At 48.8% G+C, this 25,388-nt stretch overlaps 1 protein-coding gene across 1 annotated transcript in view; it reads right to left on the minus strand.

The window, feature by feature from the left end:
• The window catches only part of FBLN1 (fibulin 1), a 900,993-nt gene that overhangs the window by 238,758 nt on the left and 636,847 nt on the right, over positions 1-25,388 (minus strand). The gene's annotated exons all lie outside the window — the stretch shown is intronic.

Below are 25,388 nucleotides of genomic sequence, written 5' to 3' on the forward strand. Positions count from 1 at the left end.
AAGAGCCAGGTTTTGAGTTTTTTTGCGAAGATGGGGAGCGATGTTGTCTGTCTGAGGTGGAGCAGAAGGGCGTTCCATGCTTTGGCAGCGAGGAAGGAGAAGGAGCGGCCTCCCGATCTGGTCTTTCTGGTGCGGGGGACCACGGCATAGGAGAGCTGGGCTGATCGTAGGGTCCTTTGGCGTGCGTGGAATTTGAGTCGGCTGTTCAGGTATGCTGGTCCGGTGCCGTGGAGGGCCTTGTGTGCGTGGGTGAGTATCTTAAAGGTGATTCTCGCCTCGACGGGAAGCCAGTGGAGTTGCGCAGGTGCTGGGAGATGTGGCAGTGTTTTGGCAGGTTGAGGACCAGTCTTGCGGCGGCGTTCTGGATGTTCTGTAGCTTGCGGATGAGGTTTTTGTTTATTCCGGCGTAGAGTGCGTTGCCGTAGTCGAGTCTGCTGGTGACCAGGGCGTGAGTGACTGTCTTTCGGTGTTCGAGGGAGATCCATTTGAAGGTCTTACGAAGCTGGCGGTGGGTGTGGAAGCAGGAAGATGAGACAGAGTTGATCTGGCGGTCCATTTTGAGCTCAGAGTCCAGGATGATTCCCAGGTTGCGTGCGTGGTCTGTGGGGGTTGGCGGGTTTCCGAGGGCGGTGGGCCACCAGGTGTCGCTCCAGGCGTCGGGGTTTGGGCCCATGATGAGTACTTCTGTTTTGTTGGTGTTTAGTTGTAGGCAGCTGTTTTTCATCCATTTGGCGACGGCTTCCATGCCTTCTCGAAAGTTGCGTCTGGCGGTGTTGGGCTCGTTGGATAGGGAGAGGATGAGCTGGGTGTCGTCTGCGTATGACACGATGTTGAGTCCGTAGGTACTGACGATGGGGGCAAGTGGAGCCATGTAGACGCTGAAGAGCGTCGGGCTGAGGGAGGAGCCCTGGGGGACTCCGCAGGTGGTAGGTGTGGGGTCCGAGAGGAAAGGGGGGAGTCTGACCCGCTGCATCCTGATAGGTTTCATTTCTCCATGCCCCGCCCACTGCATACATTATGCTTATAAGTTAGCAGAATGTGTTTAACTACTGATATATTCATTTATGCATTTACGTTTATATGCTTCTATTAGTTATTCATTTATGTGTGTGACATTGTTACAGTTATCCTTAGCTTAGCTTGTGTGCCACCATTTTGAAGCATCTCCCTTTCTGTGCGAGTTGCACTTGCTCACTCCCCCCTCCCGTAGGAATAAGAATATTCCTCATGTCAGCAGTTTTGCTTCTCGGCCCACTGTGACTGAAACTACTAGCGAAACCCCTTATCTCGTTCTCATGTGCTGGGGATGGTAAGACTCGGCTCCGTGTCCTTGGGATGAGATAGGAGGATGTTGCAATCCCAGGTGCAGATGCCTACTGTATGAGACTATTGTTCACCATCTCCGGGGTCCAGTACTTTCCCAGTATGGGCGTGTTTTACTCTGCCTCTTTGTATTATAATGTGTTACTGTGATGATGTGAGTCAGTCCTCTCGGCACACTCTTAGAGAGTGAGGTCAGACAGGGCCCTCTCATATGGGAGTTTGTGGCCTAATAAAATTGCTTGTTTATTCTTCTCCACTGTCCGGCTGACTTATTATTAGGTAACTATAGGTGAGAGTGGTAAGTCACTCAGGTGGATTTGAGCCATGCTTATCAGTCCTGCCGGAGAGGAAGGAGCAGATCCAGTCGAGGGCCTTGTCCTGGATTCCTGCGTCATAGAGTCTGCGTATTAGGGTGCGGTGGGAGACTGTGTCGAACGCCGCTGATAGGTCGAGGAGGATGAGGGCTACTGTTTCTCCTTTGTCCAGTAGGGTACGGATGTCGTCTGTTGCGGCGAGGAGGGCGGTTTCCGTACTGTGGTTTTTTCTGAAGCCGGATTGGGAGGAGTCGAGGATGTGGTGTTCTTCAATGAATGTGGCGAGTTGGCTGTTGATGGCTTTCTCGATGACTTTTGCTGGGAACGGGAGCAGGGAGATGGGTCTGTAGTTTTTGAGGTCAGTGGGGTCTGCTGAGGGTTTCTTTAGGAGGGGGTTCACCTCGGCGTGTTTCCAGTCGTCGGGGAACAAGGCAGTCACCAGGGAGCGGTTGATGGTGTGGCGGAGCATGGGTGCGATGGTGTCGGCGGCTCTGTTGAAGATGTGGTGGGGGCAGGGGTCCGTGGGGGCCCCTGAGTGGATTGACTTCATTGTCTTCAGTGTGTCTTCGGTGGTGAGGGCTGTCCAGTCATCAATCGCTGGTTTCCGGGTGTCGGGGTGGTTGGTGAGGGTTCAGTGTGTTGGTTGTCTTCGTCAAAGTTGTCGTAGATGCTCTTGATTTTGTGGTGGAAAAAGGTGCTGAGTTTGTCGCAGAGGTCTTGTGAGGGAGGGATGTCGGTAGACTCACCGGTGGGTTGGGCGAACTCCTTGATGATCCTGAAGAGTTCCTTACTGTTGTGTGCGTGGGTGGAGATTGTCTTCAATCGCTTTTTTCCTCGTTTCTCTGATGAGTTGATGGTGGGCGTTGGTGGCGGCTCTGAAGTTGTTGTGGGCTTCTGTGGATTTGGTGTTTCTCCAGGCCTTTTCGAGGCGGCGGCATGTGCGCCTGGATTCTCGAAGTTCGGTGGTAAACCATCTGGCTTTCTTGGTACGGGTATTGTTGTTTTTCTTGAGGGGGGCTATGGTGTTGGTGCTGTCCGAGATCCATCTATGCAGGGTTCGGGCTGCGGTGTTGGGGTCGTCGTTTTCCGCGATGGTTGGGGTGGAGTTGTTGAGTGAGGAGGTGAGCTGGTCGTCGGTGATTTTGGTCCAGTTTCTTTGTGGAAGCAGGTGCTGGTGTCTGTGGATGGTGGGTATTCTGAAGGTGAAGTGGACGCAACGATGGTCGGTCCATGGGAGTTCGGTGGTGTGGCTGAAGGTGATGGAGTTTCCTGTAGTGAAGAGGGGGTCGAGGGTGTGTCCTGCTGAGTGCGTGGGCTCGGTCACGATCTGGCGGAGTCCAATGTTGTCGAGGTTGTCCAGGAGGCATGTGGTGTTGGGGTCCAGTTGATTGTCGAGGTGGAAGTTGAGGTCTCCCAGCAGGGTGTAGTTGGTGGATGCGATGGCCTTCGGGGAGATAATGTCCGTGACGGAGTTGGCGAAGGGTCCGCGGGGTCCAGGGGGTCGGTAGATGAGGGTTCCTCAGAGGGCGGCGGTGGGGCTGGCCAGTATCTTGAAGTGAAGGTGTTTCATCAGTTCTGTGGACTCGTCAGGGAGTGTGCTCAGGCGGAGGCTGGATTTGTGGACGATGGCGATTCCTCCTCCTGGGTGGGTGGGGCGGTCCTTCCTGGAGATCTTGTATCCTTGGGGGATGGCGATGGCGATGTCCGGTCCCGAGGTGGTGTTGGTCCAGGTTTCGGTGAAGAATGCTACGTCCGGGGTGGTGCTGTCAAGTAGGTCCCAGATTTCTGTGGCATGTTTGTGGAGGGATCGGACGTTGAGGAGGATGCATTGCAGGGTCTTCGGTTCGGTTGTGTTCTTGTGGGCGGGTTGTGCTGGATCCGTGTTCTTGGCGGTGCTGCAGGTGTGCCGGCAGCGGTGACAGCTGAAGGGTCCATGGGTGTCGGCTGGTGATGCTAGCTTGCAGTTGTTGTTGCAGCCTGGGTTGAGTGCGTGGAGTGCTGCTGGGTCGTAGCGTTGGCGGGGCGGAGGTCCAGGGTTCCTGGTGCTGGTCCCGGACGGGTCGCAGACGGGCGCAGACGTGCTTGCCTTTGACGCGCCTTCGGTGCACCAGCGGCGCAGCCGCGCAGCGGCCGCACAGTGGCCGCCATTAAGTAGAGGTCGGGGAGGGCTGGACAGCTGGGAGGCGGGAGCAGGGAGGGGAGCTGGATTGGGCCGTTCGCGCTGGGGGGGAGGGCCCGCGGAGGCAGCAGCGGCGGGGAAAGGTAAAGGGAGGAAAGAAGGGATAAAGAAAAAGGGAAAATAAGCAGAAATAAGGCACAAAAGAGCAGAGATGCAGAAAAGAGCAGAAAGGTGAAAGATAGAAAGGGTAGAAAAACGAGTGAAGGAGCAGAGGGAGAGAAAGGGAAAATGGGCAGAAATAAGGCACAAAAGAGCAGAGGTGCAGAAAGGTGAAAGATAGAAAGGGTAGAAAACGAGAGAAAACGAGTGAAGGAGCAGAGGGAGAGAAAGGGAAAATGGGCAGAAATAAGGCACAAAATAGCAGAGATGCAGAAAGGTGCAGAAAGGTGAAAGATAGAAAGAGTAGAAAACCGAGTGAAGGAGCAAAGTGAGAGAAAGGAGACAGAGGTCCACTGGACCACCATGAATGAGGCGCAGGGAAACCTGCGGGTGGGGGAGGGCCTCGATCACCAACACTCAAGAGTGCAGGGGCAGGGGCACCTCACTTAATGGTGGAGCTGCGAGGGTGTGAGAGCAATTTCACTGACAATGAGTCAGTGGTCTTGCTCCTACCTACCTACTTTAAGTAGGTGGTAACCCCTACCCCTTTGTGAATGTTGGTTACAGCGCTTTTTAGGAGCAGTCAGTGGTCCCACGTACCACTGCCTACTCTTAAAAAATGAGAAGAAAACTTTCAATTTTACTTTTTGTAAAGCATCTAATTTTCCTTTGCTTTTATGTAAAAGCAATCACGGATATGTGATCTGCTGACCTCAGCAGGCCACCATCTCCTTGATTTTTGTGATTCCTATTGGGTCGCAAATTGTGATCTACCTCATTAATATTAATTAGGGGAGCAATTTGCGATCCCCTAGGAATCGCTATCTGAAACTCTTGAGTTTCATACATTGTAAATTGCGATTTCCTAATTGCGATTCTCACGATTTCGCAATTAGGTATTCACAATTTATAATTTTGATACATATATATATGTTAGGTTCATCCTCTCTCCGCCAGATACTGTTTTATTATTAAATGCATGCATGACGCAAATAATGTTTTATTATTAAATGCATGCATGACGCATCCCCTTCTCAGACATCACATGACCCAATGGTTTGTATCAGTATATACTTTTTTTGTATAACTCTTTTAATGAAGTTTAAGTAGGTCATTTTACAACAGTAATTGCCAAGCCCTTTACCAGACTAGCATAGTGGCACTTATTACAGAAAAGTTGCTCTGGAGAAAGTCGTAATTGCAAAATCAAATATGACCCAAACAACCCTTTTAACTTCCACAAACCCACCTCTGCCCTTCCAACCTTAAGGGGAAGAGAAATTGCCACAAAGAAAGTTCAATTTAGGCTTTACAAGTTATTTTGCCCAGCATCTCATTATCTTCTGTGTAGTGTAATGATTTCCAACTGCTTCCACACCAACACAGAACATACCAGTCCTCTTGGTGACAAAGTCCCACTGCTCCCTAGCGAGGTGGGAAGAGAGGGCTTGGAAAACTGTGGCTCATTGCCTCATACACAGGTTTCCACTTAGCTTCGAAGCACCATGGGTGCCATTCAGGGTCGGATTGGGAAAAAAATTAGGCCTGGGCACCAAAAGAAAAAGAGGCCCACATTTGTGGATAATGACCTTTCATGAAACGTTGCGTGGTATCAAGAGTAATTTTGAGAGCAATCGCTGGTAAATTAAGCTTTTGGAAGTTTGTAGGTTAAGTAGCATTGGCCAAGACTAGACACACCACTAGACACACCATTATTCCACCGCAACTCACCCACAGGTCTCCTCACCTGATCTTCAGGCCAATATATTTCTCTAATTTGGGTGCCTGAATGTGTTAGTCACCTATTGGTCTCTTAGTCTGAGCCCCACACACCCAAAGATTCCTGAATATCCTGTATTATATCAGGCCACGAGTCTGGGAACCATACTCATCCGTTGTGTCTGGAGGCTTCAATTCACCCTCAAGGGACCAGGGGTCTTCCTCTTTGATTGTCACTCATGAGCCTCTCTGCAAGCGAAATCTTTGGGGATTGCATACAACTTTGTACTTGATGTGTTTTGTATTTTGGGTAGAGACTTAATTTCTATCTGGAATAGATGCAGGAATTCACTCCAAATGCCTTTCTTTCTCTCTGTCTCTATTACTTGTTGTGTGCACCTCTCTTATTCCCACTATCCGTTTTAGCCCCTCTCTCTAGTTTTCTCTCATACTCTACTTACTTTCCTTTCCTTGGTGTCTTTCATTCTACCCATGTGCTTCACTCAGTCTCTCACATTTGTCCTCTTTCTGTTCCTGTCTTTCTCTCTGGCTACAAATCCCCCTCTCTCTTCCCCTCCTGTCTCCCCTGTGGGTTGTTTCTTCAGTTATTTTTATATCTCTCACCTCTTTATTCCTCCTGTCATTTTGTATCTCTCATAAAAGTTTTATTTAATTCCTCTGTATTGCAGCCCTTCCCTTTTTCTCCTGTCTTGCTCTCTCCTTTCAGCATCTTTCACATCCCTCAGCCCCTTGAATTTCTTTGTACTATACCTAATGTTATATTCTTACGTGTCCCCTTTGTTGCTTTGCTGCAGTCAGTAACAGAAAGTCAGATTTAACTAAAAGGAGAATACACAGGTAGAATTTCCTTTACCATTCCCTCCCTTTGATGAAGGAAATTCCACTGGTGGATTGTAATCTATGTTTAGTACTACCTCCCGGAATGGCAACAACCCCTAAACTAAGCCCTAGACTGAGGGAGAAAATTAGGATAGTGCATGTTAGGTAGTGACCATCCTTCCTATTTTCCTTATAGACCAAGAAATGTTTGACACCCTCTTCGGCCTTCCTCTCTTCTCCATCATGTCCTTTGTTATACACTTTGTTTTTTGTAGTTTTGTATAGCGCAAACTCTTCGGAATTAGAGCGATTTACATGGACACATCCATTTTATTTTTTAGGCATGGAAGATTAGGTAATTTGCCTAGAATCACAGGATGTTGAGCCAACGCTGAGACTCAAACCTGGTCCCAAGTTCCAAAGTTGGCAGCTCAGACTGTTACGCCACATCCTCTACAACTTTCCTGTCTCCCTCTTCTCCACTTTCACTCTATCTTTAACAGTTTCTGCACTTCTCTCCACTGTCTTCCATTACTTCTCCCTAATCTCTTCCCCCACACTTCCTCCATCTGTCTGTATCTCTAGCACTGTTATCCTCTCTCCTCCACCTTACCTTTCTTTCTCACCAGATTTCTTGTTCCCATAATTTTGCCATTCTTCTCCACTCTGCTGTCTCACTTCTCCTTTTGTCTCTCTCCACACTGCTCTCTTCAGCCAGTCCACTTTGTTGCTGTCCTGCCTTATTTATTCGTCCTTCCCTTTGTCATTTTGGCCAGAATTAACGTTTTCCATAGTAATGTTTTAAAAAAAATCGTTTTGTGTTGTCAAAAACTTTTTCTTTTTGCTAATATTGGTTGTTAGCGTTATTTTTCTATTTTTGTTCAGTGCTGAACCGGAATCCCCTCCCAGTTTTCAAATTGACAAGATGACAGCAGGCACCTGGGGCTCGTCTGTCTGTTGCTGAAGACAAAAGTTGAGCCTTTTCAATTGCCACCACACATAATCTGTCTCCCTGCACAGCCCCATTCACCTCAACCCCAAGTAACATTAGTGCTGGCTGTGATGCTCAAAAAGAGCACAGTCACTTCCAGTGGCCTCACTGTCATGCTGAGAGACTTGGGACAGGAGGAGACCCACCTTATTATATGCCTGCTCAAGGAGACCCACCACATGTTGTGCCTGTTCAGTTTGGCCCCTTGTCCTACTGCACAAGACAATGAGCCAGCAATTTGCTGTAATTGGTTATAAGGAGCTCTGAACTCCGCTCTCAGGCTACAGCAGCCTTTAAAGTCAAGCGCCAGCAGCAAAGCCGGCCCAGGAAAACGTGATTTTATCTAAAGCTGAAATCAATGGCCCACTGGCATGCCTTTGCCTCAGGCAATGGCTGACTGCCTGCCCTGTCAATCTAACCCTGGTTCCATTCACATTTGCTAACTAGTCGTTCGTGCGCTAAAATGGCCGACATTCTGTAAAACCATTGGGTGATCGGGGGTGGCTCTTTTATCTTGTTTTAAACTAAAATCAATTTTTCAACACCGAAGCATGTACTGCAACACCAGATGCCACGTCTGCTTAGCCTTGGCCTCAAGTCCAGGGGTGGATTGGCAATGCGGGCATTCAGGCATGGGCCGAAGGGCCGGTGTCTCCGTGCCCTCTGTGGGCCGTATTGTATCTCCCCTTTCCCAGCCGCACAGTGAAGCTGCATTCATTTCTCTGTCTCTGTCTCCGTGCCTTCTGTGGACTAGGAAAGGGGAGATAAAAAACGGCCCACAGAGGGCATGGAGACAGAGACAGAGAAATTAATGCAGCTTCACTGTGCGGCCGTACAGCCATTATCTGCTGTGGCCTCTCCTTGACCCCCTGCCCTGCAAAGCAATCACGCTGGGGGGTGGATGGGAAGGGGGTGATTGTTTACAAAAATCGGCCTCCCTGGGGGCCAGGTGTTGCTCAGACCTTTGAGCCATTTTCACCTCGGCCCCCCTGCGGCCCACGCAGCCCAGAAACCGTGTTTGTCCTAACACCTCGCCCACAGCCCTTCACATTTAGGGCATAGTGGGCGAGGAAGAATGGATCTGGGGGGAGGGGGGAGGAGGGGGGGAGAGGGGGGGAGAAGGGGGGAGTGGGGGGGGGGAGGTGATCTTTGGAACTTGCACCATCTTCACCTCAGCCTCCCCCTGGCTACTGTGGATGACCCAGCAGCTGTGTATTGTGCTCCCCTGCCAGGACATTGCCCTGTGGCCTGGAGGGCTGGGGAGGGCTGATTAATTTACTAATTGCAGGGGCCTTACTGCTGTTCATGTGCTCCTGAGCTGAAAGTCTGGGGAGGGCTGAGTAGGTTAGTAATAGCAGGGAATTCCTGCTTATTAGGTGCTCCTTCCCTGGAGGGCTCGAATAATTTTGTGACAGAAAGTGGCCTTGCTGTTTTTTTAGTTGCTCAGCATGTAGGCCATTGTCACCTTGGCCCTGTGTCCTGTGCAAGAAGAGTATCCTCTCACTTTCATTCCTTGTCTGTGCCAAACATCGTAAGGATTTTGGGGGCCCTGGGCCAAACATATTTTTGGGCCCCTGTTCGGAACAGATTTGAATTTATAATCAATTTCTGCTCTTTGATGCCATCTTTCAGCTGGTCACTGGACAGAACACTACCATACTTGTCCAAATTCTTAATGTATTTACATCTAATATTCAAGGACATTGACGTATGTTTTCAATATTACAACACAGTAGCAGCTCACTAAAATTACTAAAAATAATCTCAGTGACATCCTCCCATTTATCATATGTGTTGGCCTGTTTGATCTCAAAGACATTTTTTTATGGATGTTGCATGAAACATAAACACATTTTTCTGCAAAATCTCTGTGATAGGTTCTTACTCTTCGCCCATATTAAAAATACATTTGAAAAAATGGTATTTAAAACAATCTGATTAAGGAGTATGCATGGTCATTAGGGCAAGATTCTCTGCAGAACAGAGCTGGCTCTATGAGGGGGCTCCCTGAAAGCCTGGGGCCCTGGGCCAGAGCCCACATTGCCCATGCCTTAAAATGTCTCTGGTCTGTGCATAGGCATATGTGACCTGAAGCCAGAGTTGCAGAGATCGGGATTCAAGTTTGAGTCTCAGCGTCTGCTCAATAACCTGTGATTCTGGGCAGATCACTTCATCGCCCAGGCCCTTAAATAAAAAATCGGATCATGTGTACGGTAATTGGTACTCATAAATAGAACTGTATTTTTTGTATATGGACATCACCTGCTGGTTGTGAAATATGTTTATGACTAGATTGTACAGATACATTTTCCAGCATTCTTTACACCCCAGACTGCCTTTTCCTCGTTTGTGAATTCTGAATTTTGTTATTACATGTTCTATTCCCAGAGATTCCAGTCTTACCCCTTCTCCTTGACTTTGTGCTAGATTTTTGATTTATGTGATGATTAGAGTCTAGGACATAGCTGGTTTGGAAAGAGTATCTAACGGCATTGTGCAGGGCGTTAAGACTGCAATGCAAGTAAGTATTCAGTTATCAGAACTGCAGTGCTCCTAGTCTTTACCAATGTTACTTGCTCTGTAAGCTTTAAAAGGCTTAATTTACTAAATATTTCTCTACAAATTAGACCTCAAAGAGTAACCAAATGGTGTTCCATGAAAGGGCACGCCCCTTGAATGTGGGCCACGCCCCTTAATTGTGGGCCCGCCCCTTGAATGTGGGCCACTTTTTTCGTCAGTGCCCGGGCCAAATTGTGATCCCAATCCGACCCTGCTCAAGTCCCTCTGGTTTGAAGCCTAACAGCATCGCCTCTGAGGAAGGTGGAATGTGGTGCCCCAATATTTCTCTTATCACATTGCCATCTCCTCCCAAAAAGAACGGACCTCCTAAAAAGTGCCACCATATATGCTACAAATCTCTCAGGGCGCACCACTCCAGCATCTTGGAGTTGCATTAGGAAACATTCGATGGAGAGGGGAGTAGTACCAGCCATACCACAGCTTATAGTAGACCTCAATGTCCGCAAACGACAATGATGTGGAATTTATCTCTGTCTAGCCTACTCCACTACCTTTGTGAAATCTGAATTCCCAGTGCTTGTTCCCAGGCCTCATTATGTTTCCAAAGCCCAAGACTTCTTGTGCACTCAGCACTCAATATAAACAAGAAATAGTAGTCCTAGCGCCAATGAACTTAGGAAAAGTCTAGGCTGTTTTATTTCGAGTAGCTGCTAGTGAGGTACGTGGATTGGTTCCCCAGTGCCTAAGCTGTTCATAGTGCAGGCATTCCCTCTCATAAAAAATGAAACTGAGCATTACATTGCAGAAAAGTTTTTGGGTTCGGTAGAGCTAAACATATCGGAAATCCTTCAACACCCCCCACTCCTCCACGTCTGAAATGCCTGACTCTCCCAAGCAGGCAGTAGTTCTCCATTGAAGGGAATAGGAGTGTAAGACAAGGGGGATGCAGTTAAACTCTACAAAAGTATTCCAGGCCCTCAGTGTGGTGTTGACCAGAATGCTCGAGGTCTTGTCAAGCCGTCTTAAATGCCACAAGGTTCCGTGCCCCATAGCGTGAACCATGTGTACTTTTCAGATTCTGCCCGAGGCCCCTCTACAGGGACTCTCAGTGGAGCTACCACGCAGCCATAGAGAACACTAGGCACGAGCAGCACCGCCGTGTTTTGCCTGTATAAGAAGCCTTTGAGGGAGCGGGATGGCTTAGCCCCCCCTAGACAAACCGCACGAGGAGCTGTTGAACATACTTCAAGTAATGCCCTTTCTACATAAATTGGGGGGACCTTAAACAAATAGACATCTCAGGAGGACATTCTTTTTGATAGTCTTGATTCATCCAATCCAGGAGATCAGTAGATTCTCCCCCGCAGGACTCCATATCATGCTTTACAGCAGCTACCAGAGGGGGCTCGTTAATATCAAATAAGTCTTTAGAATGCCTAGGGATCTTTACTCTAAGATATTTAATCTGCCACTTAGCCCATCAGAAGGGGAGAATTCGCTCTAGTTCACCCTCCTTGTCTTCCGAGAGGGTTAAGTTTAGGGCTTCAGATTTCTCGTATTCAATTTTATAGACCAAGGCTGATTCATAAGCCTTGAGTAGGCCTACTACTGCTGGTAGCGAGGGATGTGGGGACCTGAAGGCAAGCTGCACAATGTTTGCATACAGGAAGCTTTTGTATCCCAGAGAGCAGCATTTGTTTCCAATGACCTCTTCTGATAGCTGGACCTAGCAGGCCAAATGCTCTATAAATAAATAAAGAGAGTGAATAAAAGGGCGAAGAGCATCTAATGACAGGAGTATCATGAATATCATCTTGAGTGTGTCATTTTCAACCAGATGGATCCCCACCTAATAATATAATGCATTTGTCATCCATGAACACATCCTGTTTGATCCAGATGAACCAGAGAGGGAAGCACCCCATTAAGTCTCAGGGCTCTAATCTTTGTGTAAAGCTTAGCATTGAAATTACCAAGTGACAGAGTAGTATGAGGCGCACAGTCTAATATCATTACCCGGTTTGGGGAGAGCCAAAATAATCGTGTCGCTTAGTAAGGATGTTATGGCTTCTTCTCTTGCACAGTAGTTAAAAAGGTCAGCAAATTTAGGTACCAATTTCTTCTGGAAGGTTTTATAAAAATAGAGCTGTAAACCCATCAGAGTTTGGGACTTTAGTGAGCTTCAATGTTTAAATCACTGCCTTTACTTCTACTACCAATATAAGGTGCTCCATTCCCTCCTACTGAGTATGCGTTGTGATAAGGAGCTGTATATTGTGCAAGTAATCTTGCTGTCTTGACGAAGAACAGGCTTCCTTTGTTATATAAATTGGAGTAGAAGTGACTGAATTTGTCAAGTTTCTCTGTGTCCGACATTAATCCCTCTCCTGCAGAGTTCTGGATTTCTTTTATGTATCTTATCTCCTGCTTATCTCATAGGACTTTAGCCAATTGTGTGCCCACCTTGTCCCCTGTAACATATGCCCTCTTTTTCAAGTGTAAAAGGGTGAGTTCGGATTTGTTAGTGTCAGAATTGAGGAACAGGCACCTGGCTGCAACTAGCTTGGGTGTGACCTATATCGGGGGGTGCTGCGCAAACAAATGATAGACGGAATGCTGAACAAATCATACATTCACCATCAGTCAAGAGAACTGAGTTAAATCTATTTTTCTTTTGCTCACCATGCCACCCCAGTTTAGACCCAGCCATATGCAAATCAGTCTTGACCCTGTGTCTTTTGGGAACAGTCCAGACCGAACTGCTAAGCCAGGTCCTCCCTGGACCGGAAACAAGCATCCTGGGACCGGTTTCTGGGTATTACCCTTCATCAGGCAGGCTAGCTTGAGTCCAGTGGCACAGTGAGCAAGGGACACACGTCTGGGCATACCCAACCCACTTAGGGTGAAAAGTGCTACGCAAACGAATGATGGACGGAATACTGAACAAATCATACATTCACCCTCAGTCAAGAGATCTGGGTTAAATCCATCGTTCTTTTGCTCACCATGCCACCCCAGTTTAGACCCAGCCATATGCAAATCAGTCTTGACCCCGTGGCTAATGGGAACAGTTCAGACCGAACTGCTATGCCAGGTCCTCCCTGGACCACAAACAAGCATCCTGGGACCGGTTTCTGGGTATTACTCTTCATCAGCCAGGCAAGCTTGAATCCAGTGGCACAGTGAGCAAGGGACCCACGTCTGGGCATACCCAACCCACGTAGGGTGAAAAGTGCTATGCAAACAAATGATGGACGGAATGCTGAATAAATCATACATTCACCCCCAGTCAAGAGATCCGGGTTAAATCCATCGTTCTTTTGCTCACCATGCCACCCCAGTTTAGACCCAGCCATATGCAAGTCAGTCTTGAGCCTGTGCCTCATGGGAGCAGTCCAGACCGAACTGTCAAGCCAGGTCCTCCCTGGACCAGAAACAAGCATCCTGGGACCGGTTTCTGGGTATTACCCTTTATCAGCCAGGCTAGCTTGAATCCAGTGGCACAGTGAGTAAGGGGCCCACGTCTGGGCATACCCACACCACTTAGGGTGAAAAGTACTATGCAAATGATGGACGGAATGCTGAATAAATCATACATTCACCCCCAGTCAAGTGATCTGGGTTAAATCCATCATTCCCATGAGGCACAGGATCAAGACTGGGGTGGCATGGTGAGCAAAAGAATGATGGATTTAACCCAGATCTCTTGACTGGGGGTGAATGTTTTGATTTGTTCTGCATTCCGTCCATTTATTGTGTGTCTTTTGGTATATCAAGGGGTGGAACAATCTTTCATTCTCCAAATCGCAGATCTCCTGTTCTAGTTTTTGCATTTATAAGTTGCAGATGCAAAGACGATTAGTCACAAGATCTACGAACCAGCCTCTGATCACTTCTTTAAGAGCATCCCATACCCCTCCTATCAGGACCTCTCCACTTTCAAAGTGAAGCAGTCATCTATTTATTGACCAGTTACATTGCAAGCTATTGGGAATTTTAGTAATGAAGGATGGAGCCGCCATCCAGATCTTTGCTTATTTATACCCAGCTCCAGTTCTGCATTAACTGGATATGGTCAGAAACTGTACTTGTACTAATGTCCACTGAATGCACCTTAGCTAAGAGTACGTTTCTAACCATAACAATCTATGCAGAGTGGATGCGGTGGACATGAAAGTATGTATATTCTATAGCTCTGCAATGTAAATCTCACCATGCATTTCACAAACCCCAATTTCATGTGTTTTTTTAAAGTTTGTTTGAAAAGGCACCATTACACCCCAGCCACCACACTTCTTCGTCCTTGTCAGAGTCCTAAATTTAATTTAGGTCTCCTGTTAAATGATCCCTCTGCTCACCACACCTGCCAAAACCTCTAGAAAATGTAAGAGGTATGTGTCCTCAGGCATGTTTGGCATGTAAACTGTGGTGAAATTAATCTGATGGCCATATAAGGTGCCAACCAAAATCAAATAATGACCATCCTTAACCACTTCGATTTCTGAAACTCTAAAGGGGAGGTTATACTTAGAAGAAATAGAAACTCCCCATAATTTAATAGTGGTCAGGAAATGGAATGCTGTAGGATACGCTTTGTGCCTCCGTCACCCTTTCTTCAGTTAATTATTCTATTTTAGGCACAAGATAACTGGCTGTCTATCTTTGAAACTCTTTCAAATAGCTCCTCTTATGATTGGATTATTCAACTCTGACATTCAAAGTAGTAATAACTGTCATCTAGTAATGTATTGGCTTGTGTTTGGGTGAGGCACTACTAAGTGCAAAGGGAGTTCTCCCCCAAAAAAACTTCCCTTGAAACTTTCAAACTAAAAACAAAAACCTACATTGGAAGAATACCATCCCCTCTGAACTAGCGACATCAGGCCAAAAAAGGCGCATGTTGCCAGGTATTGGGAAACCCTTACCCACCATCTGACATGAACTCCAGCAAAGACATCTCCTGCCCCAGGCCAAATATCGGAGTGAAAGAGAATGGAGTGGATCCCTCGCTGCCCCTGTCCGGCCAAAGTTCACCTGTGTATCGTTAGCAGTTACCACTGCATATTGTTCCCCCTCTTCAAAGGCAGCTTCTGTCCTCCCAGGTAGACTACGATTGTGCAAAGGGAAGGGAGGACAAGAGAAAGAAAGCAAGGAGAACATTAATTTAATTTGTTCCCTCCTCTCCTGTTTATCAAGATATTCTGTGTTATTCCAGTGTTTAGCGCTGTTCTTGATTCCCTGAACCTCGCCTAGAAGCGGGATTGCCCTTTGGGTGGCTCCACTCGTTCGTGCCCGCCTTCTGGGCAGTGTGGAGCCAGGGTACTACCCGGATATTGTTTACTCATGATCCATATCCGAAATTTGGAGGCCTAGGAGTCAAGCAGCCTGCAGCTTGTCAGCGGTATGGAATTGCTTTCCTTCCTGCTAAAAGAAAAGTTCCAAAGGATACATTCATCTATACTTGACATTATCCTCTCTGGATTTCTTGGTGATTGGTCTAAACTCGAGCCAGCATTGAAGGGTTGCTTAGGAGATATTTCAATAGACAGTACAACCCTAATCCTGAAAGGAGATGCCACAGATCACTCTCGCCTTATACAAAACAGCTTCTTTCTCTGAAAAGTAATGAAACTTAGCTAGAATGTCTCTTGGCACCTGTGTTTCCAGGGATCGGTTGAAGCTAATCAGATGGACCATGTCCAGTGGCACCCCCTGGTGACCATCCCCTAATAGGGAGGTGAGCATTCCTGTCCCAAAAGCATTTAAATAGGAGTACTAAACATTCTTATCCCAGACCACAAATGATCAGACTTTCCTGACACAAGCGATTTTTAGGGTCTTCAAGGTTGGCAAATGCATCTTCCAGATGCTGATTCAAGGCCATATTACTATGAGAGTAATTTACTTGCCCACTATTAAGCACATCCAGTTTCGTTTCCATATCCAGGACCCTCTGACCCACCAAATCAAAATCTGTTCTGAGCTCTTGAATCTTGATTCCAAAGTCAGATGCCAACAATGTTCGGCGCTTTTCAATGTCCCATAGAAGCTCATCTCCAGCTGCCACACCCATTTCATGCTTCGTAAGTTTTTCAGATGGATCCCTGCCACCACCAGGAAAACTGTGATCCAAGCCCTCGTCACCACCCAACAGGATTATGGAATCATCCTCTACACCGGAACAACCCTCCAGCTCCTCAAACGACTACAGCCTATGCAGGACGCCTCAGTCAGACTCATACTCAATCTGCCCAAATGGACCAGCATCACTCCCCACATCAGAAGCCACCACTGGCTGCTCGTCCAGAAGAGATGCCAGCTCAAGCTTCTGACCTATGGCTACAAGACCCTCCACAAAGCCAGACCCTCCTACATTAACCAATGCCTGACCTTCCACCAGCCAACCAGAAATCTTCGATCCGCCGCCCTCCCACAAGTCCCTCACATTCGGAGAAACCGCAGTGGAGGTTGTTCTTTCTCTCACCTCACCGCTGAGTCCTGGAATGGCCCACAGTCTCCATATTCTCTTTCGGATCCTTGGGCCTGTTCCTTAATCTGGCAATGCAGAGACCAAATCATGGCAAGGCAACGACCCCAGACCCCAGCCTACAAGGTTCCAGCACCCTCGAAACTGTTGCATCCTAGGTCTAGGCTTATCACATTCCAGCTACTGGAGGCAGCAAGAGTCTTTGTGCTAAGGTTCAGGGCTGGCACAATGCTGCTCAGTTACTATAGGCTCCAAGGTCCCTGCAACCGCTATCGTAGCTTTGTTGTTGGCACCCAGTAGGTTTACTCACCACTGGGTCTTGGGCTGTTAAGCCTTTTCCTCTTGGCGATGACAGCCACGAGGTACGTCTGCAGCTCAGCAGGCCACTGCTCAAACTGCATTCAGACCTCAGCAGCCTGCCCCCCAGGCCTTACTGCGTCCATCCCCTTCTGACACGGTTTACTGCTGGGCCAGGCCATCAATTTCATCCAGAAGGAGGCCCTTTCCTTCGGCGTTCCCAGTAACATCAATTGGCCACTCGCTGACCCGCCATAGGGCCACAGGTGTCTGAAATTCCAGTCCACGACACCCCAACACTTTGTGGTCATGTCAGCAAGGTCTGCTCCAGATGCTCGATTGGGCTCCTAGATGGCACCCCGGGTGCAGAGTCCCTCTGGGTCACCTCCACATTACTTAGGGGCCCCTCCTGCATGGGAATCTGGCCTGAAAAGGTCAGCTGGGCCAAGAGCTAAGAAGGAGTACACAGTCCGAAGGCGTTGAGCCCCAGGTCCAGGGCTATCACATTCCAGCTACTAGAGGCCTCAGGAGTGTTCCTGCTAAGGTATATACAAATCCTCTGCGCACGTTTAAAAGTAAATACATAAAGATTCATAAAATATCACAATGATGCTTGTCTTTGTATTTTCAGATGTCTTTAATTCAAGATCTTAAGCCTTCTTAGCCAACACGTGTTTCGTCGCTGTTAGAGGGGATTACCCCGCAATTTCTTCAGGGCTAAGGGAATATATAAATAAGTACTTGTTTGTATATGCAATAGTAGTAAGGAAACTTTATCTTTCAAATTATTGACAAAGTGACTTGTGTGAAAAATAAATAGTGAATATTACTGTGTTGAAATCCATGTGAAACTGGTGTTGTATGAGCTTTTTGTACAACTCTTTTGTGTATCAATTTATCAACGAGGGAAAGAAAGAACAAACAAGGCCCCTGTAGTGCATGTTATCGTTATAAGACATAAAAGTACAGTTGGTATTCGAGACTCCATTATATGAGTAATCCTGTGGTTGGCAAGGTGCGGACATGCAATCAATCCATTTGGTTTAATAATCCTGAGATTATTCATTAATTGTATTTCATGATATCCGTGGCAAAGTAGTGCTCCCTCATGGTGTCACTCAATAGTAAATACATTCTGACTATATTGTGTAGTTAAACATGTGTAGGGGTACTTATTTTGTTGAAATACGATACCTGAGGTCAGTTTGAAGTAGTACTACATGTTTAACTACACAATATAGTCAGCACGTATTTACTATTGAGTGACAGCATGAGGGAGCACTACTTCGCCACGAATATAATGAAATGTATAAACTCAGGGTTATCAAACCAAATGGGTTGATTGCATGCCCGCACCTTGCCAACCACAGGATTACTCATATAATGGAGTCTCAAATACCAACTGTACTTGTATGTCTTATAATGAGAACATAAACGACAGGGGGCTTTTTTTTGTTTTTTCTTTCCCCCATTGATAAATTGATACACAAAGGAGTTGTACGAAAATCACAAACAACATCCGTTTCACATGGATTTCCACAAATATTCACTATTTTATCATTCACCCAAGTTACCAAAATCACTTTGTAAAATAATTTGAAAGATAAAGTTTCCTTACTACCATTGCATACATGAACAAGTACTTATTTATATATTCACTTAGCACTGAAGAAGTCGTGGGGTAATCCCCTGTAACAGTGACGAAACACGTGTTGGATAAGAAGGCTTACAATCTTGAATTAATGACATCTGAAAATACAAAGACAAGCATCATTGGATTATTTTATGACACTTTATGTATTTACTTTTAAACGTGTGCAGAGGATTTGTATATATAGTAGAGTGGTCTGCTGGCAACACGTGGGGATTTGGTGGTTTTTCCCTACCTTATGCACCATGCCAGATTACCTGCCATAACTGATTTGTACTTGTGATAGACCTTAGAGTGCCATTTTGCCTATTACTGACCCCGACTGTATACCTAGTGTTCCTGCTAAGGCCCTGAGTTGGCACAATGCTGGTTATATATGCTAGCGGGGGGAGGCAGGAGACTGGATCTGAGAAAGTCTTCACAAAGTCACATGAGCATTGGTTAAAGTACCGCTGAATTTGTTTTTTTATTTTGTACGGGAAAAAGGGCAGGAGATTTTCAAATTTGCACCCAGGGAAGTCTAATTGAATAACAGATACCTGTGGCACCTTCACTCAGTCATGACTTTTATCTTCGGATTAGTCTCTTTTTTGGAGCTCTGAATCCTTCAATAGGGCAAGGTTGAAGCTGTGTCTGATGTTGGGTTCAACTAGGCTGGATACGTTCTTGCCAAGGGTAGGCTGAATTGGATTTATTGCTTTGGAGAGGCTCCAAGCTGGAGTAACCTGATTTCTTAGCGCAGCGAGGTCACGTCTTGGTCAGATAGGCTGGGGTCGTTTGTACTGGCACTCCGGTGGTCTGACAGTCCAAAAGTGTTCCAAGTCCCAGACATTCATTAGTGGTAGGAGAAGGCTAGTTAGACACAGCCATGGGTCGCAGGACCTCCAGAACAGCACTTGGGAGTCAAGACTCATTCCAGCAGAGTCAAGATCAGGTTCAGTTGGTACTGGTCAGCTTGGAACTTCAGGTAAAATACCTCTTGCAGCTTTTTGTAGCCCTGTAGCCACACAGTAGGTCAACTAACAGATCCTTGAAGTGCACTTCCTTCTCGTGACTTTAAGAAGGATCAGGTCCAGTCCTCAGGGCTCCTCTCAGTTCACAGACATCAGGCCCAGCCCTCTTCTGATCTTCTGGTTCAGAAAGTGTTCAGAGGATGGTGCCTGGATATGCCAATTTTGCATCTGGCACTAGCTGATCACCAACCTGGATTACTGCTGGAGAGCAAATGCAGATTAGCCTCCAGGAGCTTCTCACAAGGAAAAGGTATCTTTATAAAAGGTACTTTTCCTTAATATTTATTGAAATACCATTATGTTTGGCTTTTGATAAACAATCAAAAGAGTGGTTTAATCATATTGCTACCTAGTCCCAAGCCAGAGATATTTAATCCCACTTCCCATTATTTCCTACGGGCCAGCCAAGCAATCAATCAATCAATCAATCAAGAAATGTATATAGCGCGCTACTCACCCGGAGGGTCTCAAGGCGCTTGGGGAGGGGGGTCTGCTACTGCTCGAACAACCAGGTCTTGAGTTGCTTCCTGAAGGAGAGGTGATCTTGGGTCTGGCGGAGGTGGATGGGGAGGGAGTTCCATGTCTTGGCTGCCAGGTAGGAGAAGGATCTTCCTCCCATGGTGGTTCTACGGATGCGTGGAACGGCGGCGAGGGCATGGCTGATCGATCGAAGCTGGCGGGTGGGAGTGTAGAAGGTCAGGCGGTTGTTGAGGTACCTGGGGCCCAGGTCGTGGAGAGCCTTGTGTGCGTGGGTGAGGAGTCGGAACGTGATTCTCTTGTTGACGGGGAGCCAGTGCAGGTCTCTCAGGTGTCCGGAGATGTGGCTGTGACGGGGGATGTCCAGGATGAGTCGTGCGGAGGCGTTCTGGATGCGTTGGAGTCTCTTCTGTAGTTTGGCTGTGGTTCCGGTGTAGAGGGTGTTTCCGTAGTCCAGTCGGCTGGTGACGAGGCCTGGGTGACCGTCTTCCTGGTTTCAGTGGGGATCCATCGGAAGATCTTATGGAGCATGCGTAGGATGTTGAAGCATGAAGATGAGACGGCGTTGACTTGTCTGGTCATTGAGAGGGAGGAGTCCAGGATGAAGCCCAGGTTGCGTGCGTGGTCCGATGGTTTGGGTGCGCTGCCCAGGGCAGGGGGCCACCAGGAGTCGTCCCAGGTGGAGGAAGATGGTCCCAGGATGAGGACTTCCATCTTGTCTGAGTTCAGTTTCAGGCGGCTGTTCTGCATCCACTCGGCTACGTCTTTCATCCCTTCGTGTAGGTTAGTTCTGGCGGTGGCTGGGTCGTTGGTGAGGGAGGAGGATCAGCTGAGTGTCGTCGGCGTAGGAGATGATGTTGAGATTGTGTTGGCGTGCGATGGCCGCGAGGGGGCTCATGTAGATGTTGAAGAGGGTGGGGCTGAGTGAAGATCCTTGTGGTACGCCGCAGATGACTTCGGTGGCCTCGGATCTGAACGGGGGGAGGCGGACTCTCTGGGTTCTTCCGGCGAGGAACGAGATGATCCACTCCAGAGCCTTCTCTTGGATTCCGACGTTGCTGAGGCGTTGTACTAGGGTGCAGTGGCAGACAGTGTCGAACGCTGCGGAGAGATCCAGGAGGATGAGGGCCGCTGTTTCCCCGTTGTCGAGCAGGGCTCGGATGTCGTCAGTGGCTGCGATGAGGGCGGTCTCGGTGCTGTGGTTGGCACGGAAGCCGGACTGCGAGGGGTCGAGGGATCCGTTCGTCTCGAGGAAGGCGGCAAGCTGTCGGTTGACGGTCTTCTCGATGACTTTGGCAGGAAAAGGGAGGAGTGAGATGGGGCGGTAGTTCTTGAGGTCGGTGGGGTCTGCTGAAGGTTTCTTCAGGAGGGCGCTGAGTTAGGCATGCTTCCAGCTCTCCGGGAAGGTGGCGGTGTTGAAGGAGCAGTTGATGATGTCTCGGAGTTGGGGTGCGATGACGGAGGCGGCCTTGTTGAAGACGTGGTGGGGGCATAGGTCGGTTGATGATCCGGCGTGGATGGTGTTCATTGTGTGGATGGTGTCTTCGGTGCTGACCGGGTTCCAGGCGCGGAGGGTGGTGGTGGGGTGTGTCGGTTCGGTGGTTGGGTTCGTGGGCTGTGTGCCGAAGCCGTTGTGTATGTCGGCGATCTTGCTGTGGAAGAACGAGGCGAGTGAGTCGCAGAGTTCTTGCAAGGGGGTGATGGCGTTGGTTTCGGCGCTGGGGTTGGAGAGCTCTTTGACGATGCTGAAGAGTTCCTTGCTGTTGTGTGAGTTGTTGTCTAGTCGTTCCTTGAATGCTGTCTTCTTGGTGGTGTGGATCAGCTGGTGGTGTTTGCGGGTGGCGTGATTGAGGGCAGTCATGTTGTCTGTAGTCGGGTCTTTGCGCCAGACTTTCTCGAGGGTGCGGCAGTTCTTCTTGGAGTTCTTGAGATCGTCGTTGAACCAGGAAGCCTTCTTGCTGCCGGGCCAGCTGGGATGGTTTTTCAGGGGTGCGAGGTCGTCAGCGCAGTTGGTGATCCACTGTGTGAGGTTGTTGGCTGCTTGGTTGGGGTCCGTTGAGCTGGCGGGAGGATTCTGGTTCAGGGATGTGGAGAGCTGGTCAGAGGTGATCTTGTTCCAGCTCCTACGGGGAACCGGCTGCTGGTGATGGTGAGTCGTGGTCCTTCTGAAGCTGAAGTGGACGCAGCTGTGGTCTGTCCAGTGGAGTCCGGTTGAGTGGCTGAAGGCGATGTCCTTGCTGGAGGAGAAGACGGGATCAAGCGTGTGTCCGGCATAGTGGGTGGGGGTATTCACCAGCTGCTTGAGTCCGAGGTTGGCAAGGTTGTCCAGCAGGGTGGAGGTGTTGCTGTCCTTGTTGTTCTCCAGGTGGAAGTTGAGGTCCCCTAGGAGGATGTAGTCAGCAGAGGAGAGGGCGTGCGGGCTGATGAAGTCTGCGATGTCTTCGCTGAATTGTGTGCGAGGTCCCGGGGGTCTGTAGATGAGGGTGCCTCCGAGTGTGGTCTTGGGGTCGGTGTGTATCTGGAAGTGAAGATGTTCGGCGGTTGTGAGGGTGTCGTCGGAGTTGGTCGTGATGCGGATGGTGTTCTTGTGGACGATGGCGATGCCTCCTCCTGTCTGGTTGACGCGGTCCCTCCGGGTGATCTTGTATCCGTCCGGGATGGCGATGGCAATGTCGGGCGCTGAGGAGGCGTTCATCCATGTTTCCGTGAGGAAGGCGACATCTGGAGATGTGGTGTCGAGCAGGTTCCAGAGTTCCACGGCGTGCCTGTGGACGGAGCGGGTGTTGAGCAGGATGCACTTCAGGTGGTTGCTGCTGGTGCTCGGCTTGGCGGGTGTAGTGCCGGTCCGGATGCAGGAGAAGTTGCAGGATTGGCAGCTGAAGGGTCCGTGGGAGCGTCGCGGGGTGGCTCTGTAGCATCCGTGGATCCGGCCGGTGTTGAGTGCGTTGAGGGTGGTGGCGGCGTAAGTCCGGCGGGTGGGATGGCCTCTGCGGGGGCCAGGGGTTCTGGCGCTGGGCGCGGACGGGTGCAGACGGGCTTGCCTTTGGCACGCCTTCGGCGCACAATTGGTGTGCCCGCTGCGCATGAACGCTGCACGCACGTGGGGACGTCATAAGAAGGTAGCCGGGAGGGAGGGTCAGCTGGGTGGCGGGAGTGGGGCGGCCAATGGGCAGGTGGGGGGCGGGGCCGCAGGGAGGCAGCGGCGGGAAAGTCGGGTGCGGGAGGGCAGCTCAGCGGCGGCTGGGTCGCCCTAAGCGAATCTCAGGCACAGGAGCAGGAAGCAGGAGGAGCGTGGGGGCGACCAGGCCTGGGTAAGGCTCAGCGGTCGCTCCCGAGGTGGAGAAAGAGGTCCCCTTAAGAAGGTAGCCGGGAGGGAGGGTCAGCTGGGTGGCGGGGGCGGGGCGGCCAATGGGCAGGCGGGGGGCGGAGCCAAAGGGAGGCAGCGGCGGGAAAGTCGGGTGCGGGCGGGCGGCTCAGCGGCGGCTGGGTCGCCCTAAGCGAATCTCAGGCACGGAAGCAGGAGGAGCGTGGGGGCGACCAGGCCTGGGTAAGGCTCAGCGGTCGCTCCCGAGGTGGAGAAAGAGGTCCCCTTAAGAAGGTAGCCGGGACGGAGGGTCAGCTGGGTGGCAGGAGCGGGGCGGCCAATGGGCAGGCGGGGGGCGGGGCCGCAGGGAGGCAGCGGCGGGAAAGTCGGGTGCGGGCGGGCGGCTCAGCGGCGGCTGGGTTGCCCTAAGGGAATCTCAGGCACAGGAGCAGGAAGCAGGAGGAGCGTGGGGGCGACCAGGCCTGGGTAAGGCTCAGCGGTCTCAGAGCTTTTGTTATTTTTTCCGGGAGGCAGGTGGAAGTATCTTAACTCCAGGACAAATATTTCAATCAACTGTATTGTAAAAAGGGGGTGTGAACTTTCCTTCAAGTACAGAAAAGGGCAGCAGTAATGCAGTTTTGCTTTAGTGTCAGATGCTGTGCAGTGTAGCATGATGGGCATGACCACAGTGGTGTCTTGTGGCTATGGAGGTGCCCACCTTAGGGTGCTGTGTTGCTCCTAGGGGAAAGGGATGCATTCTGGCTTTGTCATGCTTGCAGGTCCATAGGATGTGCAGACAGTGGAAGAAAGAAGTACTATCTGTCTACTAACATGCTGGTGCCCTTCTGGGTCATGAATTTTATTGGTCCCTCTCGCTCGCCTCATTCTGTTAAAATCTTCGTTGTGGCCAATTTCTTCTATTCACTCAAATCCTTAACTTGGAAAGTTCTTTACAGAACTCTGGTTCTATATACTTGTTTACAATAAAGCTCCATTTTCTCCTTGCTCTGTCCAAGAAACAGAAAGTGACACAATACATGTTTCCCAATCCAATATAGGCTGCTATAGTAATTCACTGCCATGAGTTTTTCAATCTATCATGGTGGATCAACATCCTGTATGTTACATCATGCTTTTGTACCTTCATGTCCCTTTACTCTCAACATCTGTACCGTGATTCGCAAATGCTCCTTTAACCATTGCAGTAGGTTTCTCCCTTCTGGTTAATGTTACTTCTTGTTTCCAGTGTTTCCTGCCAGTATGAATTTTAAGGGATTTCCATCAGCGGGAGCAACTGGAATCCTGCTCCCTCTGGATCCGGTCCTCATCTCCTCCTGTTTAGGATGTAGGAGTTCCAGATTCTCTACTCATTTCTACATATCTTTCTTCTGCCTGCCTAGAGATTATTTATGCTGCTTGGCTTCTCCTAAATTTGGTGGCTTTTCTTAGAGTCACCTGATGTTTACATTTGACATTCTGACGTGTTAAGCAGTCCAGTGGCTATAAGAAGATTCGATTAGCCTTGACAAGAGAAGAAGATCTGACTATTGCATCCAGCGCTTGACAGATTTCAAAGCTCATGACTCCTTAATTCTGCCCCAAATATGGTTCCAGCACAGGTCCTGGCAACTGCACTTGAACAACAAGTTCAAGAGCTCAAAGAGCTGGGGAGTGAGCATGCTGTTCTAGCCAGACATTTGCTGCTCAATATCTTCCAAGCAGACTTCATTTTTCTGGAGGTTCAACTAAATTGAAAGAATTTTTTAATTCTCTTCGGGTCCAATTTGCCTTTTGTCCTGCTCAATTTGTCTCTGATCGCTCAAAGGTGGAACCTTATTGGTTTTCAGTCTGGAACTGATCCAGGTCAAGCTACTCCTTTGGTAGCAGTTTCAAACCCATGTATGGATGATTACTAAACTTTGTGGAGCTCTTTCATGAAAATGTTTGAGAGACCAGACAGAGTATTTTCTACTGAAGATTTAGGCAATATCCATCAAGAGAAATGCTGATGTTCTTTCCTACACATCTCATTTTCATTAGCTGGCCACTGAGAAAACCTGGATTGGAAGAAGCACTTAGGTGGCACTTTTTAACCTGGTTGTTGATGAAGGAATTACGGATAAACTGCTGCACTCCGCTGAGCCAACATCTTTTTCTGAGCTCGTAGAGACTGT

The sequence above is a fragment of the Lissotriton helveticus genome, chromosome 1_1 (assembly GCF_964261635.1).
Source record: "Lissotriton helveticus chromosome 1_1, aLisHel1.1, whole genome shotgun sequence".
Taxonomy (NCBI): domain Eukaryota; kingdom Metazoa; phylum Chordata; class Amphibia; order Caudata; family Salamandridae; genus Lissotriton; species Lissotriton helveticus.